Source organism: Erinaceus europaeus (assembly GCF_950295315.1).
Source record: "Erinaceus europaeus chromosome 6 unlocalized genomic scaffold, mEriEur2.1 SUPER_6_unloc_14, whole genome shotgun sequence".
NCBI classification, from domain to species: domain Eukaryota; kingdom Metazoa; phylum Chordata; class Mammalia; order Eulipotyphla; family Erinaceidae; genus Erinaceus; species Erinaceus europaeus.
This window is the reverse complement of record NW_026647119.1, coordinates 189,224-206,059: the sequence shown is the minus strand read 5'-3', so window position 1 is coordinate 206,059 and position 16,836 is coordinate 189,224. Positions and strand designations below refer to the sequence as shown.

The 16,836-nt window shown below is 44.4% G+C and overlaps 1 long non-coding RNA gene across 1 annotated transcript in view; it reads right to left on the bottom strand.

The window, feature by feature from the left end:
- Positions 1-228: 228 nt before the first annotated feature.
- LOC132536133 (uncharacterized) overlaps positions 229-16,836 on the bottom strand; it is a 36,173-nt gene continuing 19,565 nt past the window's right edge. Inside the window, exon 4 of the long non-coding RNA XR_009547804.1 lies at positions 229-612. This is a non-coding gene — a long non-coding RNA (uncharacterized LOC132536133). The remainder of the gene's footprint in view (positions 613-16,836) is intronic.

Sequence of the window (16,836 nt, the reverse complement as noted above, 5' to 3'; positions counted from 1 at the left end):
AAGTGGAATCAGATCCTATGACAGATGAGCCTGTGGATTCAGATCCTTCCTTAGACTGGCTTGAAGTCTGAGAGACAACAGAAGATGGTCCAGTGGTGCCAGAGCCCTGGGATGATGGAGCCGTGGTCTGGCGCCCTGCTCCTGCTGTTCCAGCCCCAGTGGATCCACTGCTACTGCCTGCTGAGCCAGGCCGGGTGGTCCTGGAGTCTTGAACGGATTACCCTGTGGTTCCTGCCTCCATGACAGATAGCCCAGTGGTTCTAGTCTGCACTGCAGCTGGTTGAGAGGTGCCAGGTCGATGGACAGATGAGCTTGTGGACTGACATCCTTACTGAGGCTTGCCTGAGGTCCCAGAGCTTTCTGCAGGTGGCCCTGTTTTTCCAGAGTCATTAGGTGCTGGTCCAGTGGTGCCAGAGCCCTGGGATGATGGAGCCTTGGTGTGTTGCCCTGCCACAGATGATCCAGACACAGTGGAGCCACTGGCACTGCCTGGAGAGCCTGGTCAAGTGGTCCTAGAGCCCTGATTGGACTGTCCTGCTGTGGTGCCCTCTTCTGTGCCTGTGGTCTCTTTCTCAGTTGGTGGAATGGGTGCTGTGGGAGCCCCTGTTCCTCCTGGTTAAGAAACAATGATGTCAATGCATTGGAATCCTCTGAGCAGGTAATATTCCCACTCCTGGTCAGTACCAATGGCTGGGGGTACTGACACAGGTGTCACAATGAGTTCCATGAAGCTTTCTTTTCTTTGTCACGAGGCCAGGTGGTGGTGCACCTGGTTGGGCACATGTATTACAATGTGCAAGGACCCAGTTTGAGCCCCCAGTCCCCACCTGCAGGGGGAGAGCTTTGGGAGTAGTGAAGAAGTGCTGCAGGTGTCTCTCTGTCTCTCTCCCTCTCTATCACCCCCTTCCCTCTTGACTTCTGGTTGTCTCTACCCAATAAATAAAGATTAAAAGGGCAAAGGGTAGATAGCATAACGGTTATGCAATCACTCTCATGCCTGAGGCTCCAATGACCCAAGTTCAATCCCCCGCCCCACTGTAAGCAAGAGCTGAATAATGCTCTGGTAAAAATTACATTAAATAAATAAAATAAAAGGAAGGAAAATTCACTATTAATAAATAAATGCATTTTTAAATTTTTTTAAAAAAAATATTAACTATCTGTAACTCTGATGTTTGACTCCTTCCATGAGGGCTTTGGGGTTTGTGCAGAAAATGACCTAAGAATAAACAAATATTTCTTGGAGCATCAAAAAAGTGCATAGTAAGAGAAGACTATCATAAGTAAGGCCAACACATTCTTGGTGTCTCTCCTACCTTGAAAGTAATTTGTACCTTGACAATTGTTCCTGATGTATGTTCAACTAAAAACATCTTTGATCTTCTTGTTCCTTTACATGTGGTTTTATCCATAAAATCTTTGCTGGAGTTCTGATCAGTGATACACTGGATAGTCTCCCAACTCGAGGTATCTGGGAACATCCCTCCAGACTTCCTCAGGCTAGCTATTTGTATGGGTGGGAACTCAGGGTCCTGGCATATGACTAAGGTTCTCCATCTGAGTAGTAGCCATTGCTTCTTGCATTTAATAAGCAAAGTAAAACTTTGAAAGTCTGTGTTTGCATGGGACTACCTAGTTCGTTTCCAGATGGCAAATATTCTAACAAAATTACAGATATTAAATACAGGCAAGGGCCTACATGTACCTAGTATAAGCAAGGGACAATTATATACCTCAAAGTAAAAGTGCTTAATAAATAGCCCTTTATGATTAGACTTAGATAGCATAAGCCTGGTATTCTAGTAGAATGTTCTAAAGAAGGCATCATAAATTCTCCAATCACATATTTATTATTTAGGCTTATACACCATCCTCTCCTACCCCTTACTTCACTTCTCTCAATCACTTTATGTAGTTGAGTATCAAATAACTCAAAAAGAATTTAAGTACGATATAGTCTTCCATCTTTTTAAATCTCTTCTGACAGAGCATCAGCATTATTGTTACCCTTAGGTTAATTTAAAAGAGACACTATACAACTGGCCAAGAGATATACAGGCAAAAATTACACATCAAGTAAAGGACAAGTACTGTCCCTATGACAACCATTATTAGAATAATTAAAAAACGAGGGGGAGATAGCATAATGGTTACGTAATCATACTCTAATGACCAAAGATCAACCCCCCATACCACCATAAGCCAAAACTGAGCACTGCTCTGGTATTAAAAAAAAATCATTAATCAAGTAACTGAAGAAAAACTTGAGGCTAACTAAGACCTCACTAAAATCCTAGGTCTATTTCCTCCCCAACATGAGGCCCTATTCCATAAATCCAATACTGGTTTGGATACAACAAATTACACTCAACATGGGGAGAAAGTCTAATCTTATCAGATAAAGGGACTACAAATATGGGCAAGAGACTAGCTCACTTATCTATGACCTTTTTGGCCACCATTAGGCCATGTTATCATCACCTGGAGTCCTAGACAGGGAATCCTTGAATACCCCATAGATTCTCCCCTAGACCTCTCTCTATTATCACTGGTCATATCTATTAGGAACAACATCATAAGCCCTTCTGTGGGCTTCTCAGGACCATACCTTCACTATGAACTACTCTCCAAAGGGAGGCTGGATTATCCTATTCTGCCACTCAAAGAAGACTGATTCTGAAGTGAGTGTATCCTAGAATGTTCTCAGATGTGATTATCAACTGTGAGCTAAGCCTGACAGGGACTTGGAGGTTGCAGAGGCTCTAGTGCTAAACATGAATAGATATGAGCCCCAGGTTAGCTCACTGAGGTAAACAGTTAATTGCATTTATATATTTTTTGTTAAATTTGCAAGCAACTCTCTACCCTAATCCTGATTTCTAGTACTACTCTCAACTCTGACACCATCTTTTCAGACAATATTGTTAGTCCACCTCCATGTTAGCTAATAAGCTCAAGCAAAGATTACTAAGACATAAGTTCCTAGGAACACTCCTAAAATAGACTTCCTAGCTCCCTTCTATCCTAAGCTCTGTACTTTCATCTGCATTATACTTACTTTATGGTTCCTGTTAACTAAACATTTTGTCCTGTTTTCCATCTTACTGCCTTTCAGCCACCAAATTGCAGGTGCTACTGTGATTCCATCCTGACTTCCCTGGGAAGATGATCTCACCAATGCTTCCCAGAACTTCACCTCTCCAGAGCCCTACTCTACTAGAACAGTCCAGGGGTAGAGACTGACCGACCAACACCTGCCGAGAAAGCCTGAGGGTGCTTCTTCCGGAGCTAGTGCTCTCTGGCTTGGAGAGATCTCAACTGGAGCCGATCTAGGCTGCTGCCTGGGAGAGGGATCAGGAAATCTTGCCACACTAACTTCGCAGGAGATACACTCTGGAACTCTCGGAGCCGGAAAACAATTTCCAAGTGTCTTTAATCAGAAGAGCAGCTGTTTTTATACTCTCCAAGTAGGGTGGAAACAGGATATGACATAGAGAGGGTGGAGCGAAAAGTGACCGGTGGAAGATCAGGGTGTGACAAGGAGAGACCTTCTAAGTGGTAATAGGTGTAGGGCTGACCTAGAAAGGAAGTGAAGGTAGGACCACAAAAATAATGGAGAAAAATATATATACATAGATAAAGATAGATCTTAGACAGACAGACAGGCAGATGGTAAGTAGTAGAATCAGCCCATATCGGTAACTTTGGGAGACTGCAGTTTTCAATGCAGGGAATGGGACACAGACCTCTGGTGGTTGAAACAGTATGGAATTATACCTCTATTATCATACAATTTTGTAAATAAGTATTAAGTTGACAATAAAAAAAAAGTCAGGATTTGGCGGTGGTGCACCTAGTTTAGCGCACATATTACTAAGCACAAGGCCCACGCAAGAATCAATGTCCTGGCAGTCGGGCTGTAGCACAGTGGGTTAAACGCAGGTGGTGCAAAGCCCAAGGACCTGCATAAGGATTCCAGTTCAAGCCCCCAGTTCCCTACCTTCAGGGGAGTCACTTCAAGGCAGTAAAACAGGTCTGCAGGTATCTCTCTCTCTCCCCCTCTGTCTTCCCCTCCTCTCTCCATTTCTCTCTGTCCTATCCAACAAGAATGACAACAATAATAACTACAAAAATAAAACAACAAGGGCAACAAAAGGGAATAAATAAATTAATTAAACTAAATTAAAGAATCCAGTTTCTAGCCCCCACTCTCCACCTGCAGGGGGGAATGCTTCACAAGTGGCAAGGCAGGTCTACAGGTGTCAATCTTTCTCCCTTTCTATATCCCCTAACCTCTCAATTTTTCTCACTCCTATTAAATAAAATGGGGGAGGGAATCTGTGTTTAGGGAAAAGGAGCTTTCCCATGTGTCTGTATCATCTCTTTGTCATAAATGACACGTTTACTGCTGGGATTCAGTGCCTGCACCACAAATCCCCACTGTGGATGTGCCTTGGTGAGAAAGGAGTAAGAGGCCCAGAGGTAGTCTGAGCACTAACTAATGTGCCAGGGCTGTGGGGCTGTTCACCCATTCACCATGGAATTAAGTGCCTTATGTATCTTGGGACTGAAAGTCTGGAGCTTTAATTCTAGTTCCATCTCTCTCTCCAGCCTGACACACTCTCTATTCTTTTGCAATTATCTTCTGGATATTTCTGAATGAATCCTGTTATGGTTGGCTTTTCTACCACAGCCTCTGTTTAGATGCTTAAAATAACTAGGTTCAACACTCAGAGTGATCTGATACAGTGCTAAACCCATCCAAATGGAGGTGTAAAGATACAACTTACTATCCACAGGCACTACTATATGTATCATTTCATTAAAAAAAATACACACACCATGATGCCAACCTCACTTCCCTGGGCAGACAACTCTACCAATGTGTCCTGGAGCCCCAAATCCCCATATCCCTGTTCCACCAGGGAAAGAGAGAGACAGGCTGGGAGTATGGATCCACCTGTCAATGCCCATGTCCAGCAGAGAAGCAATTACAGAAGCCAGACGTTCCACCTTCTGCACCCCAAAATGATCCTGGGCCCATACTCCAAGAGGAATAAAGAATAGGAAAACTTCCAAGAGAGGGGGTAGTTTGGAGATATCTGGTGTTGGGAATTGTGTGTGGAATTGTACCCCTCTTATCCAATGGACTTGACCTTCATAATTAAATCATTTTAAAAGGGAGAAAAATACACTTAACATTGAGATTCACAGCTACAACATCCTTCTTATCTTACACACCTTCCAATGGCCATAGGCTCCCTGAATTACAGTTCATTTTAAAAAACTCTGTTTTCCAGTTTTAAGCACTTACTTAAGGAGAAAGACATCCTCTGGCAAAGCAACTCATCTCTCACACAAGCAGTGCTGGTTTAGAAGACCTCACACATCCAAGTTCAGTTTCACAAAGGCAAGCCTGAGGCTCTTCTTGCTGAGTTACTGCCAAGGCACAAGGACAACCCCACCCTAACCCCCTTTCAGCTGACCCCTTCACACTGTCCTCAGGATGTCAGTTGTCTCTTCTCACACCATCCAGTTTCATGCCTTGCTGCCTCTGCTATTGCTGCCTATGACTTCTGAGGGATAGCTCTTGCCCAAATGCCCAAATCCACCTCAGTCCTCAACCATCCACCTCAGTGTTCTTGTCACCAAAAAGGAACCCACTGCCAGCAGCTTCTCTCCTCAAGGTGTAAGCTTTCTACTTTTCACAACACCTCAGTGCACATCTGCCACACGGCTGAGCGGTTTCCTCCCCTAGCAGACTAAGGTCCTCCTTTCATGGGGTCAAATCTGGGAAAACAACAGTCCCTGCAGGGTTCTGGCAGGTTCACTGACCTTTCCAGTCACTGGAACGAATACTTAGGAGACAGCATTTCAAGTGCATGAATGAGCACCACCACATCTGCAAACTGGACAAAGTCAGGTTGTATCTACCAGGCAGGGAGAAGCCTGTCTGCCTACCTTGTCTGCAGCATCTTCTCTGGGCTTGCTTCTCCCCAGCGCTGAGCTGGCCTGGCTAAGGATGCACTTCTGTCTCGAGGCCCTGCTGAACATGGCCACTGCGGGCTGTGGATTGAGGGAAAAGTTGTCTCTGGGTGAGGATGAGCATGAGCTGGGAGTGTGACCCACGCCAAGGGCAGTGGCGAATCTGCTCTGAGCCCAAGGGGCAGGACAGGGACAGGGGCTGCAGTTCTCCATTACCCTCACATGGAGAAGGGCCCATCTCCACCCAGCGCCCTGAATTTTATTAGGTGCGCTCTTCCTGCATAGTAGGAATAATGATGTTTAAGTGCAAGGACTCCAGGATTTTCTCTAAAGGCATTTATTTATTTTAACACCAGGATTACCACTAGGACTTGGTAACTGCATGAATGACGAATCCACAGCTGCTAGTGGTCTTATTTTAAAAAATTTATATTTTACTTATTTATTTTCATTTTTTTTGCCCTACTAGTGGTCATTTTTGTTTTATTTTTGATATATATATAGAGAGAAATTGAGAAAGGTGAGATGAAAACTCAACAAAAAGAACACAATAAAATGTGGTCAGAATATACAAGTAGGTGACTCTCTAGAGATACCCCTGGCCCACAGACATAGGCAGAAATGCTCCAGTTCACTCATCATCAGAAATGTGCAAATCAAAACCACTTTGAGATACCCCATCACACCTTTGATATGGACTCCATAAGTAAAACAACAGAAGGTAAGTGTTAGAGAGGATGTGGAGAGAGGGGAACTCTACTGCACTGCCTGTGGGATGCAAACTGGTGAACTAAGTATGGAGAATCCTTAAACAAATAAAAAAGGAAATACCACATGACACAGCAATTCCACTCTTAGGTATATACCCCAAAGACAGAAAAGCACTGGTTCAGAGGGATATGTGCACCCCCATGTTCACAGCTGCTTTAGTCACAATAGCAAAGACCTGGAAACAACCAAAATGTCGTTTTGACAGATGCCTAGATTAAAAAAAGAGTATCATGCAGTAATCAAAAAGGATATCCTTGTGTCCCTTGGGATAAAGTGGCTGAAACTGGAGAAGATGATGCTCAGTGAAGCAAGTTAGGAGTAAGGACAACTACAGAATGGTTTCACTCATACATGGGATATTGAGTCTAAATGTGTGGGGAAAAAAACAAACTGTAAACCTATTTCTAAGACTGTGTGAGCACTCTAGTGGTTTATCTATGGGTGTGGGGATGGGGACACAGACTGAATGTTTGCTAAGAAGAGGCTTCAATAACCCCACTAACTCCTGCCCAACTAGACACCCTCCCCCACCACCAGTGGGTTCTCTCTTGTGGAGGCTAAACTTTCTTTCCCAGGCACAGCTCTGCTGAAAGATAATAATAACTAAGGCAAACAGACCTTGAGCAGTGGGTCCAAGTCCCACCCCTTAACCTTGCAGCCTCTGCTTCTGGGATGACTCCTTTTGTTCTCCAGCCTGTGCCCTGATATAAGGCTGTACCGCCCCTTTGTCTTGTGCCAGACTTATGAGAAAGACCTGAGACCCTGGTTCAAGCATAAATAAAAGGCTCCTTTCCTCCTCCACCCACCTCGACTTCAGTTATCTTGATTATTAATAGTGTTCCTCAGCAACCTCACTCTAGTTCAATCCATAGACCTACAGCACAACTCTACTGTCATGGGGGACATGGCCCAGGGAGGGGCTGGGCTCCGGGATGGGTGGCCGTGATGGCACCCTTGATGCAGCCCACAGAGCTGCAGCCTCATTGCTCATGATGTATCTGCCTGTGTGCACTGTAACAAGGACCACTTGAGAAACCTCAGACATGGCCACACTGAGCATGTTCTGCTCTTTCCTCTCCTTCCCTGCTGCTGGACAACTCTGTCCTCAGACAGCCTCCCACTGGGTCCTGAAATGTCCAGGCATAACACCCATGGGAGGAGAGGTAGGAGCCCAGCAATGTCCAGGGGGACTGATGGCCACATGCCTCTGAAGCTCCAATTACCATTCCTTCTACAAGGAACATATCTGAGCCAGAAACTAACTAGGACAGAACTGTCTGTGGGATTGAAAGTTGTTGGCCTGTTGGTCTCAGTGTTCAGAAGCAAGGGTGAGCCGCCACAGAAGACCTACTATGAGATTCCGGCCTCTGGATTTGGGAAACAGGATTAAGGCTGGTGTTTTAATTCAAACACTAGGGTGCAGCCCTCTTCATATTTGCCAGGGCCTGGAAGAATGGGTTCAATCTCTGTGAAGGGCTTTGCCTTTATAAAGCTGGAGGCCTATAGAGGAACTGGTCTGACACCAGAACAGCAAGACATGAATCCAACTTGGCTAGTCTAGAGCCAGGTTTGCAACCTCTCTGGGGACAGGGTCATCAGGCATCATTATTAGAGCTGATTATGACTCAGGAAACTCACAGGCCTTCTCCATGTTTCTCTCCCTCTCTATATTACACCACACACACACACACACACACACACACACACACACACACACACACCATGCATAAAAATATTGACTTTTCTGTCCAGATACTATGTATTCATTTTCTCATTACTATATTTGTGATAACCAAGAGTACATTTTGCTTAAAGGAAAATATTTCTTTGAAAGGAAAGAGAAGAAAGAAATAATGAAGGCAAAGGGGTATAAACTAGTCCTTTCAGTTCCTTTGACACTCAGATACTTAATGCACACACAAAAAAAGCGGTGTCTAGAATTTAAATAATAGTACCAGATAAACAAAAAGATAATATACCTGAGATATCTTTCCTTCCTAGAAAAACTGAAATAACCCGTTTTAGTGAATCTAATATATTGTCTTGATAATGACTTATAATATTACTTATTTCTAAATGTATAGAGATCGTTCATGCAGTACAAGCACAAGTGTGTTATATAGAGGGATATAAGTAGATCTGTAAATTTTTGTACATCTGTTTTCATTCACTTCTATTATTACTGTCTTAGAATATATTGAGGAAGACTGAGAGCCTAAGGGAAGGAAAAAGAGAGTGGTAAGAAAAAGGAGAGAAAATGCTGGAAGACTGACCTTAAAAGAAGACTCAAACTGTGTACAATGATGCTGGATATGTTGCTGGATGGATCGGGAATGTTTTTAGATTTCTTTATTGTCTCAGGCAATCCAGGAAGTGATGCAGTAAGTGTATGTATTAGGCATGGACTCTATTCTGAGACTGGGATGAGGTAGGATTCAAATTCCCATTTGAAAGAAACTCTCTGTTTCATCCCACAGTGCCTAACCATGAATACCTGCTTCAGAACCAGGTTATTTTGAAAGAAGACAGGGATTTTTTCCCCTCCTCCTGGGTTATTGCTGGGCTCGGTGCCTGCAGCATGAATCCACCGCTCCTGGAGGCCATTTATTTTTTCCCCCTTTTGTTGCCCTTGTTGTAGCTATTCTTATTGCCCTTGTTGACGCAATTTGTTGTTGGATAGGACAGAGAGAAATGGAGAGAGGAGGGGAAGACGGAGAAGGGGAGAGAAAGATAGACACCTGCAGACCTGCTTCACCGCCTGTGAAGCGACTCCCCTGCAGGTGGGGAGCCGGGGGCTCGAACTGGGATCCTTACGCCGGTCCCTGCGCTTTGCGCCACCTGCGCTTAACCCACTGCGCCACCGCCCGACACCCGACAGGGATGTTTTTGACCAGTTTCTTTTTTTTTTTAATTTCTTAGTAGCCATTTTCTCCATACCATTCTAATACTCTCCCATCAATAATTATATATTGAGAAACTGTATTAGCTTGCTTTGTAGTATGACCAGACTAGGATATCTAGTTAAATAATTTTATTATTCTGACTTTTTTATTTTTTAACCACCAGTGTTATTGCTGGGGCTCATGCTTGCACTATGATTCCATTGCTCTCCGCAGTCACTTTTTCCTTTTCTAATTTGCCACGCCAGAGAGATATAGACATGGGGAGAGAAGGATAAAGGCAGACATCAGCAGCACTGCTCCACCACTTGGGAGGTGTTCTCCACTCCCTTCCCCACCCAGGAATAGGGTCCAGGGACTTAAAACAAGGTCCTGCCCCTGGCTCCTTGTGTGCGCTACCACGTGCACCACTGCCAGGCCCCTGGTGACTCTTAAAACAAATACTGTCCATTAAAAGGCAGAAGTCTGGCAGACAGTATGTGACAAGACTCAGTGCCCTCTCTGCTTTCTGTCTTTGCTCATAGAGGCATCCTTGATGTAGGACTGTATGTAAAGGAAACATTTCCATGGTGAGGTACATCATTCGCCTCCTGGACGTAAGACTGGTTGGGCTTTCTTCCTTCTCTCCTTCTATAATGCTCTCAACTAGAAAGTGGGCCTGGCGGCCTACTGGCTCTCCACCTCCTCTCAGCACACAGGTCATCAAAGAATGTCCACAACTCATTTGCCAATGGATTCATTCTTTCAAAAATGGTTTTATGAGGATAACATTGCCTTTGTGTATGTACACACAGACACACACACACACTTATGCTCCTGGAAATAGTGTGTCTGTGACAGCATCCATGTGGATATCCTACAGTGATATTTACTGTTTAGAATTATATAATTAGATGATGATGACCACTGCATGAAATAGGGGCAAGGCTTGTGCAATCTCTATTATTTCCAATAACAGCCTGGAAGTCTATAGTCATCTCTAAAGAAAAAGATTAAAAGACTCAAAGCTGTAGGTGCAACTGGCTTCAGAGGGTAACTCTGTCAACTCTCAGTTATGACACTGACCTTTGACCACTGACATCACAGCCCAGGTTCCTTGGCTACAGCGGAATCTTCAGTCTCGGAGACTGAGCTGAACAGTGCGCACAGTGCTGTGCCCAGCTTTCTCTTTCGCATCAAGGAGTGAAGAGTAGAGGATGTCTGTGTCTATCAGAAAGTCTTCGAGGCTTTCAGGGTGTCTGGGCTGGCTGCCCTGCTTAAGGTATAGTCTGTTCACATGGCCTGTGTGACCAGCAGAGGAGGAGGAGGGTGGTCCCAGGACGTGCTCTGTGTGATGCCCACGGACAGAATACTCAGCTTCAGCCATAGTTATCAACAGTTAATTGTGCTCATGAGATTCCCTTCTGCTGATGCCAGAGAGCAGGCTTGAACTGTTAGCATCTGAGTCCTGTGGGCTTACTATGGGCACAGCCAAGGAACAGCTTAGTACTTCCTTGAGTTGAGAAACATTTGAATGTTTGGTTTATTCTCGGCTGATCATGGGATTCCTGCCCCCCTCAACCCCAAAGTGATGACTGACTTAAAGAAGATTAGAGTCAGTTTTCCAGAATCCTGTTATCTAAGTGTGTATGTTAACCTGAGACCACAATGGAATGACTTCTTCACACTCTTGGATCTATGCAATCTGACCCCTATAGGTCACACATAGATCTGTTTAAAATTATTTTTATTAGAAAGGAATAGAGAGAGAACAAAAAATAAGAAAAAAGAAGCAGAGAGAAATGAAAAGGGGGAGAGGAATGGGTAGGGAGAGAGGCAGAGTCACTGAGGCAAAAACTGCAAATGATACTTGGGGTTGATTATGCTCCACAACACTCTAGACACTGTGCTGCCTTCAGGCCTTGGCCCTGTGTCCCTGAATTGGTTCTTTGAAACATTTCTCATCCTCTCTCCTTTGACCTCTTAGTGTCCCCTTACATTTTTTTATCCTTATATTTTGGGGTCAGTGTTAATTCACTACAGTGTGATTTGTTGACATGGGGTGTCTGCACAATACTCTCACCCCCACTCAGGTCCTCTCCCGGCACCAAGCACCAGGGCCCCTATACCCTCACTCCCCCTCACTCCCTCTCAGTGTCTCCTTTCGACCAGGTCCTGAGACTCTGCTACTTCCTTGTCCCCTGACACTGAAATGACAGGCCCTGTGCCCTGTCCTTTAAGCTTCCCTCCATTACCACCAAGCCCTGAGTGACCTCAACTCTCACAGGAGCTCTGTCTAGCTCAAGACTCCTGAATTGGGTTGCTGAGCCCTTCTGGGGAACTAGACTCCTCTGTAATGCTCTGTGAGTGCTGACATCAGCAGGAGCCCCTGTGTTCCACCTGCCAGTGACAAACTGCCTTGTGGGTCTGCTGTGTTGCAGCTCTTCTGTGGAGGACAGTAGTCCAGAACAGAAGAACCTAGTGTTGCCTCATGGCCATATCCAGTTCTTCGGCTCTGGCAAATTCCAGAAGGGTCGGAGGTGGCAGAAAAGGCAACTGATCTTATATTCCAAGGTTTTGCTCATCTCCAACACAAAGTATGTACCTGCTCAACCTGAAGTTGGTGTAATGCACCAAAGTAAAAATTCTGGGGTGGAGGAGTGGGGGGGGGAATACAGGTCCTGGAAAAGGATGGCAGAGGACCTAGTGGGGGTTGTATTATTATGGGGAACTCTCAGGGAAAACTGAGAAATATTATATATGTACAAACTATTGTAGTTACTGTTGACTATACAGCATTAATCCCCCAATAAAAAATGACTAAAAGCAAGAAACACACCCACCATCTCCTTAGGAGAAACCCAGATGCTCGCAGATCGCTGGGATAGAAGCTTACAGTGCTGTGCTCTATTCCCTCTCCAGGTACAAGAGTCACTTCAGAATCAAGTACTTGGTGCCCCTGATGGACATGAGGGTGGAACCCAGCATGAAGAAAGCCACGAGAGCCCACACATCACTGGTCCTGGGCTGGGCTGACCGCAGCTTCGTGGTCTCTTTTCAGTAAGACTGCAGCCAGGCCCTGCCTGTCTCCTCATGACTCTTAGGGAGAGCACAGCTCCATCTGGGGGTCTATTAGCCACATGTGCTCTGACCCCCACAAGGACAGCTCTGTGCTCTCCATTGTCCTCAAATGGCTCTGATTCAGGCAAACACATGTAGCTGCTAAGATCTCTGCAAGTAGGGACCCGGGGATTGAAACCAGGTCCTTGTGCATGGTAGCATGTGCAGTTAACCATCCGCACCACCAACTGATCCCAAACCCAATTTCTCCTCCATTTAGAAGATTTCCTCGTCATCCCAGCAAACTGTTAAAGAGCAGGGCCCCTCAGCACCCAGTGACCAGGACAGGCCTCCTGGATCACACAGTCCCACCAATAACAATCAATGATGCTGTTTATATTGGCCGGCATTATAATATGTTTGTTTGAATTTTGTGCATTTTAACTTTTTTTCTCCCCTTCTCTTTGATTTCAGGTCAGTTGAGAAGATGGAGCAATGGTACAACAAGCTTTATGAGTATGTCCTTATTTCATGTATTTCAAATCTTAAAGTTCTCAGAATGCAGAGCCCTAGCAGTCAATGCCCCTCCCTCTTTTCCCCCTTCTCTCCATGCTGTGATGGGAGCTAACATCACCCTGCACCATGTATTAAATGGCCCTGACTTAAGGGCAGATTTCTTCATGGGCTGGTTCTCAAAGGAAATATACCTGCCAGCCCTACAGCCCAGGGAGGTTCTGGCCTGGACTCCAGGCAGGAAAGCTGCCAGGAGGATGGGATCTGCAGCCCTGGTCTCAGAGACCTGACACCATAGACATGTTTTCTTGGATCTGTCTCATTCTCTGGAAATACATTTGCATACTGTTTCTCTCATTAGATCTTGCATATATCTTCAAAAAGTTGCTATGTTGAAAAAGCATTGAAAAATGCTGAAATGATTAGCCAAACACAAGTTCATTTGAAAATAGTTTAACAGATCATTTTTCCTTCTCTCTTTTGGGTCACTGTGGAATCCATTAGAAAAATTTACACTGCCGTTCTCAACTACCTGGACACCATCCTAGAGGAGGCAGAAGGCAACTGTGTGAGTGTTTCTAACACTAGAACTCACATCCCATGTTCCTGCTTTACATAGAAAGTGCTCTAGAGATGACGGAAGAATCCAACACTTATAATCCAGAAAGATGTGTTTTCCTACTTACAGACATCTCTATAGACACAAAAAAAGGAGTCGAAACTGTATGCAACATTCTCTTGCATATACAGAGTGGTTTGCATTGCTCCCTGTGGATTATTTCCCCCTGGAATGGGTGACTCTACTAATTAAAGAGAAAATAACAAGCTCAGTTTTCTTTATGCTACTGGATCAAAAGAAAGCTAGGAGGGACCAGGCAGTGGTGTATCTGGTAGAGTGCACATGTTACCATGCAAGATGACCTGGGTTCAAGTCTCTGAGTCCTACTTGTGGCAGGGGGAGCTTCATGAGTGGTGAGGCAGTACTGCAGGTGTCTCTCTACGTCTATGCCCCTTTCTCCCCCTTCTGCTTCCCCTTTATCAAATAATATGAAAAAAGAAGACAATGACAGCCAGGAGCTGTGGAGTCATGATGCAGCCACCAAGCCCAGTGGCAAAAGAAAGTACATTGAGTATCATTTGTTTTCTGGAATTGCAGTACAATAGCTAAGATATTTACTATGGGGAACTAAGACATTCTCTTACCCACAATTTCAGTAGTGACTGAATACTGGTTAATAAGCTTATACAACTATAGGGGTAGAGTTCCATGCTCATCATCTCCAATTTGTAAATGTACTTCTTTCATTAAGTTAGAATCTTTCAGTCATGTGACCTTGGATATTTTTTCTTTCCCATCTTAAATCTTTCCCCATTTTCAGGTATGGACACCATCTTCTTCCCTTGGAGTTCTTTTGTTTGTTTTACTATTGATAAATACAGAAAGAAATTGAGTGGGATGGGGAGATAGAAAAGGAAAGACACAGAGTCACCTAGAGCACTGCTTAACTACTCATGAAGTTTTCCCCTTACAGGTGGGGCCTAAGTGTTGAATGTGGGTCCTTGTCCATGGTAATGTGTGTGCTTAATTAGGTGTACTGCCTTGCCTGGCCCTGAGGAGGGTTTTTTCTTCCTTTCTCTCTTTCTTTCTTTTTTCCAGAGCACTGATCAGCTTTGACTTATGGCTTATAGTGGTCTGGGGGATTGAACCAGGGACTTTGGAGCCTTAGGCATGACAGTCTCTTTGCAAAAACATTATGCTAAGAGGTCCCACTATGTTATTCTCATGAGATCCCACTTACAGATATACTACACCTATGGATTATGTCTGCATGTCCCTTGGTTACTGTGTGCTCTTTTTACGATTATTTATTGCATTAGGATGGGATCATTTTTAATGATCTATCACAAACCAATTCCTCCTTAATTTCTCATCTTCATTAACAGCTTAGTATGTCAATAAGGCTTTCTGGCAGGGCAGTGGCACCCAATCCTGGGTTCTGAACTTGGTAAGGTGTGTGCCGAACTAGCAGCACAACTGCCTAACCCTCTTTTTTTTATTTCTTCTTTTGCATAATTTGAAAACTGCATCATATCAGGGTTGGCCTTCACTCTGCAGCATTGATGCCATTTTCCTGCTTCTTCATACACCAGCCAATGCTTCTCACGTGGAGGGGGCAGTTCAAAGCATTTGATTAGATAGTTGACATTTTAAATTAAAAAGTATTTAATCAGCTGGGAGTTACCTGTGTGTATATCCCGAGTCTAGAAAGCAAACAGGAAGAAATCCACATATCCTTGTCAACACACTTCTAAACATGCACTGAAAATCCAAGGATTCACTAAAATCTACAGTGTTGACTCAAAACCACAGTCACTCCCAGGGGTCAAGTAGCTGTTAAAGAGTGAAATCAAACCACCATCCACTGCAAGGAAGCAAAAGATGTTTATTCACAAATTGCAATCCGGGCCGAGATGGTGACTGGTGTTAGTCTACCAAGCTCGACCCTGAACAAAGCTCAAAGCATACAATTTATAGGAATTCAGACTACACTCAGGGAAGGGGAACACATCACCTTACCAGCCTATATCCAATAATTTCAAACTTAGCAAAAGCCTGATCTATTCAGAGCAAAGCATGGGCTAGTTTTAGACATTACACCAGACCAATAGGTCCCAGCCAAAGTGGGGGTCACCACATTTTTTTGTTCTTTATTGGGACCACCAACCATCTGTTTGCAATCTATCAGGTCATCATTTGTCAGGCCATTTTTAACTGTCTGGTAACAGTATTCTGTTGCAGAGGTCATGAAGAGTCCTGCTAGCTGCAGGGTCTGTCAAAATAATTGATGGCCTCTTAGGTTCTGTCGTGGGGAAAAGGGCAAGGAATTTTCCACCTCACTGGGCAGGAGGGCAAAAAGCAACTATATTTAAACTATTCTTAAAACTCAAACTCAAAAAGCAACTATACTTATAACTATTCTAGAGTTACTGCCTCTCACAGTAGCTTTGTTACTGGACACAGGGCTCTATCTCTCTCTAGGGAAACAGAGCTGCTGGGAAATATGTTGTTCCACTGCTCACTCCATAGGCTTATTGTGACCCTGACTTCTTTCTCTCCCAGGAGTTTGAGGAACCTGATCAGCAGTCTGTGAGTTCCAGGATGGAAGAAACCACAGAGCCACCTGCAGGTGAGTGTCAGGGCAATCTACAAAGAGGCTGACTGGAGTGAGACATTAACTGCAAAGGCTCAGGGAAAATGGTTTCCAGCTTAGCTTTAATACCTTCTGACAGGGAAAAGTGCAGGCAATAGGCCTCCATGCATTCAGCAGACACTGACCAACTCACTGCTCTGTAACAGTCTCTAATGACAGCCCTTGCTTCTTTACTTCTCTGTGGCAGACAGGGCTGCTCTATAGAGGTCTTCCTCATGAGGAATTCATTGCATTCTAGGCATAGGAATGTATAAGAGAATCTTCCTCTTTACTTTGTCAACTCTTCTCTTGGGCACATGCTAGGGCAGGGTCTCCTGTCAGATTCATGGACACAGAAACACAGCCTTCTTTGCACAGATGGTCCGAAGAAGGCCCTTCTGTCATCTTCTACAATGAGGTGAGTCTCTTCATGGTCA